Source organism: Elaeis guineensis, chromosome 1, assembly GCF_000442705.2.
Source record: "Elaeis guineensis isolate ETL-2024a chromosome 1, EG11, whole genome shotgun sequence".
In the NCBI taxonomy this organism is placed as follows: Eukaryota; Viridiplantae; Streptophyta; class Magnoliopsida; order Arecales; family Arecaceae; genus Elaeis; species Elaeis guineensis.
Window position 1 is genome coordinate 163,056,215 of NC_025993.2, and position 4,950 is coordinate 163,061,164.

Here is a 4,950-nt window from a genome sequence, read left to right on the forward strand (position 1 = left end):
GCAGATGCACTTGAGAGGTTGATGAAGCTCTTCTAAAATCTGATGGGCTCACGACACTCATAGCTCACTTTCTCACTTCCGAACTCTAGGCAGAAACCTTAGGGTACTCTCAGAAAAGCCTGCGCCTCTTTCTGTTTCTTGTCTTTTCTCTTCTTTTTCTTTCTTTTCTCAAGCATGAGACTTTTCTCACGCACCCTTTTTTCTCTAGGATCAGATTAGCGCACGCCCTATCTTCTCTTCCTTTTAAAAAGAGAGCAAAATGCATCTTTGCAGCGTTTTCTCCGTGTGAGAGGATAAAGATAAGTGGTTGCTCATTTGAATTCAAATCGAATTTGAATTCAAATGCCAACCAACTCATTCTTATCCACTCTACGCGTGAGAAGAGAGGGGTGTGGGCATATTTGTGCGTGGAGACTTTACACGAGAAATATTTTCTCGTGTGGAAGAAGGGGCGCACAAAATAAAGGGTTTGCGCAGAGATTTATTATCCATTCAAATTCAAACATCTTTTGAATTTGAATGGCCAACCAATCTCATCCTTATCCATTCAAAATGGCGCCAAAGAAGGGACGTGGGATGGCTTCTGCGTGGGAGAAAATTCACGAGAACTCGTTTCTCATGAATTAAAATGGGCACATGTGAAGTGAGGTGGCATAGAGAGATTAGTCAAGGTGGTTTGAAATCCAATTGAACCAACCTTATTTTAAATAGGTTAGATACAATTAGACTAAATTAAATCCAACACAATTAGGCTTAATTAGGCTCAATAAAATTCTAATCAAATCATGAATTGACTAAGTCCAACCTCAAATAAAATCGACTTTGAGCAGCTTATCGACTTCCTCAGCTATGGCTTTTTGACACTCTGGGGCAAAATTTTGCTTCTTTGCTTTACCGACTGACAGGTTGGGTCCACCTTAGGTGATAGGATATCACCTCAGAATCGATGCTGGGCATGTCTCCAGTAGACCAGGCAAAAAGATTTGCATTCTTCTGCAAAAGATTAATTAGCTGGCATTTGGTTATCTCATCTAGATGTGAGCCGATTTTTACCATCTGACTCGGATTCTCCTTCCTCAGCGGGATATCTAAAAGATCCTCAATTGGTTGGGGCATCCATCAATTAGGTCCTCCCTAGCACCCAAGCTTATTAGGAGCTCGAGCTGGATCTCTGCCAGAGCTGATTGATTCTCTGCTCTTAGCTCGGCGGCAAAGCATTCATGAGCCATGGCTTGGTTGCCTCGAATTAGCCCCACTCCGTGCTTGGTCGGAAACTTCACTATTAGCTGGTAACTTGAGACGACAGCTTTCAAAGTCCACAGGCTAGGATGGCATCGTAAGTCGAGGATAGGTTGACCACTAGAAAGTTAACTTGAATTGTCATTCACTTTGGTGGGATTTTCATAGTGAGAGGTAACTTAATCATTCCCTCCGAGAATACAAAACTCTTAGAGAAATCCTGAATTAGGGTATCGAACCTACTTAATCGGCTAGGTATAAACCCCATTTGGATGAAGATAAAAAAATACAAAATATCTACCGAGCTTTCATTATCTATAAAGATACGGTATATATTAAAATCAGCGATGTTCGCTGTTATAACCACTGCATCGTTATGCGGGGCGAGCACATCTTCTACATCATGCTCGGTGAAGGAGATGATCTCCTCCTACCCCTTCAGTAATCATGTGAATTTCTTCTCAGATGGATCGCTCTTCTTCCATCACTTGTCCTCCGACCTACTACTACGCCTGTCGCGTTGGTGCTTGCTACAGTTGAGGCAAAGGGAGAGGCTGCTGAGGCAAATGGGGTGGCTACGGAGCGCAGTCAAAGTAGGATTCTGCAGGGGCATCACTACGGAAGGCACAGACGGTACCATCAAGGAAACTATATGACGCACCGCTGTAGGGGGTGTAAGGACAGCCTGGGGAGGCTGTGGCGCTGCCTGAAAGGATGCTAGAAAATTTGGACCACTTGATTGCAGTCGTCCAATATTGAACTTGCTGGAATAGCTGACCGAATTGGTCAGTCGTGGCTGGCACTGGCTGGGCTGGTTGAATCGGTGGAGGGATGACTAGTTAAGCCGATGGAGGGATTTTCGACGTCAGCGATTGAAATTGATTGTCAGCCTGGCTGGCTGCCTGTTGGAAAACGGCGGCATTGAAAAGTCAGAAAGATGTCCGTCTTTGAGCCATGAATACAGACGTCTGCCTTTTTTCTATCTGTTGCAGCTTAAATCGATCGAGGTCGGAAGATGGACGTCTGATCCTCGTGCAGAGATGCTGGCGTTGGAGTGACCTGCAAGACAAGTCCCAAACCGGAGGTTGTGGTTCCAGCGAGGATCCTTCGACGCTCAAGTTAGAAAAATAGAGAACAAAAAAGCAGTAATGGATTCTCTAAGAGAGATTTTTTTGACTTACCTGGGTCCTTGAGGCTTCGATTGTTTATATAGAAGGATATCGGACAGCTGGATTGTTAGCTGTAAGATTGTACGATCTCGAGATTATCAGGCTATTGGACATATCAAACTGGACGAGATAATTCAGCTCTTAATCGCTCCTGCGAGATCAAGGGAGACAATTATACCATATCTTATCTATTCGGAATGGACAGCTGTCGCGCACATTGAAGAGATAAGTTGGCTGAGGTGACATGGGCAGCTCATACAGAGGTTAGACCTCATGGACGTTTCAGCTTAGCATGAAGACGGACTCCTCAGCTCATACGGCGGTCAGCGATCGTGTTGACGATCTAAGAACTTAAAATATCTTGTGATGTAGCGCTGATCCAAAGCGCTCACGGTAACCATCGTAACACTAGGATTTTCATGATTTCTTGCAACGTATTGCTATTCTTGATAGCAAACATATGTTGGTTCCAAAGCATAGGAATCAAGCTATTAGCAAATAGCTTTTGTAGGAAATTATATAGCAATCAAATCATAGTATGCTATGTGTTCTGTCCGGCCTAAATGCAATACAGGGGCTACATTTACAAGGTGAGCAGCAAGATGCTCTAGTCTTCAGTAAAACCGGCCTTTTATCCCATATCCAGGTGCTAAAAACTATTTTTCATGTTTGCAAAGAATTATTTGATTCGAAACCATACCCATACCCATTAGATTATTTAGATAGCAATAAATGCCAACTTGGTTTCGGCATAACTTCATCACAAAAATTGTTTTGGTGTAGGCATTTGTAGTCAGAAACTGCACAAATGTCAGTTTTGAATGGCTTAGACTTCAAAAACAGCCCTATGATGCACCTCACCATACAACAATCTTCAGTGGTTAGTGTGAGGGGGATCACCATTACAGCTCCTGAAGATAGTCCTAACACAGATGGTATACACATTGGAAGAAGCAAGCACGTGCAAATCATGAATTCTAACATTGGTACAGGTAGTCTCATTTTCGCTATAAATATAGATTGTTCACTGAAAATGACACAGCTTTATTAATACATAGAATGAATGAAGACATCGGCGATTTTAGGTTTTGAACAACCGTGTGATTTTATATGATTACAGGCGATGATTGCATATCTATTGAGACCTCCACAGTGGATGTTAATATCAGTCATGTAACATGTGGTCCAGGCCATGGCATAAGGTTTGTTTTCACCACTTGTCACAATATTTGGTTTCATTTAAGGAAGGTCATTAGGAGCAATTGTAAGTATTAGGTTATTGCCCCGACTAAATTTCATAGAACCACTAGGTAAGCTGATTCCTCATACCAAAATCACAATTTCATGGATGTAAGATTCCAATGATAAGTTTTCCTCTCTGTTCTTTGATTCTTCCTCCATTGTGTGTATTTATGTATGTATGTATGTATGTATGTATGTATATAATCTAAGTAAATTAAGTGCCAACTAGTCAAAAAGCAACCTGCATCCATTTACACTGCTGAGGTGTTTAATTGAATGTTTCTAGCATTGGAAGCTTGGGTGAAGATGACTCAGAAGCACGAGTGGAGGGTATCCGTGTTTCCTATTGCCAATTCAATGGGACTTCAAATGGAGTAAGAATAAAGACATGTCAGGTAAAGTCTGGATATGGATTTTGTTCGAAGGAAATAAAATTAACAAGCATCAAGATGCAGTTTACCTGTGTTCTCTGCTAAGGAGAGATGCCAATCAGCCGAATAAGTCCGGCTGGCTCTCGGAATAGCATCATGTTGGCCCCTTATCATACTTGTATGAAAGTTTGAGTTTCTCTCCACTAACTCAATTTGCTTCTTATTAGGGTGGATTCGGTCATGTAAAAAGGGTATTATTCGAGCATATCAACTTCACTTCAGTACAATATCCGATAATAATAGACCAATACTATGGTGCTGGCCCAAACAAGGTAAAGGTCTTCTTTTTGCTAATGTAGCAACCTAAGAACCTGTTGATACAAAAGGAGTGCTAAATTAATGCGCAATGAAATGATAACCATTGCATATACATACTTAATAAGCTGCAATAATCTAGTTTTCTTGCAATAACCTCACATCAACTGCTAGTAGGGATGCACATATTTATCAGGGGATAATGGTTGCAATTCACATGTGCATGTAAATTCTTCATATCTTAATGAGTGGCTGCATATAAAAGTCCTCATATGAAAAAAATGAAAATGATTTGAAGTAGTAAAGATCATTTTGCCTCGTGGTTATGCAAAATATTCTAAACTTCTATTTTTTTTTTTTCTCTTTGCTGCATTTGGTGAAGACTTTGGCTGTTCAAGTGAGCAATGTGCAATATGTTGATTTAGTAGGATCATCAGCTACCGATGAAGCCATCGTCCTCAAGTGTAGCCAAAGCAAGGCTTGCACAAACCTTGCCATGAACAATGTCAAACTCCAATCTGCAGATCCAGGGAAGAACATCACAACCACCTGCTTCAATGCGTATGTAACAAAGACAGGTCCGGTCTTGCCGACACTCTCCTGTTCGATGCAAG

At 41.5% G+C, this 4,950-nt stretch overlaps 1 pseudogene; it reads right to left on the bottom strand.

Moving 5' to 3' along the window:
* The window catches only part of LOC140857027 (probable polygalacturonase At3g15720), a 4,774-nt pseudogene extending 3,658 nt beyond the window's left edge, over positions 1-1,116 (bottom strand).
* Positions 1,117-4,950: the final 3,834 nt, after the last annotated feature.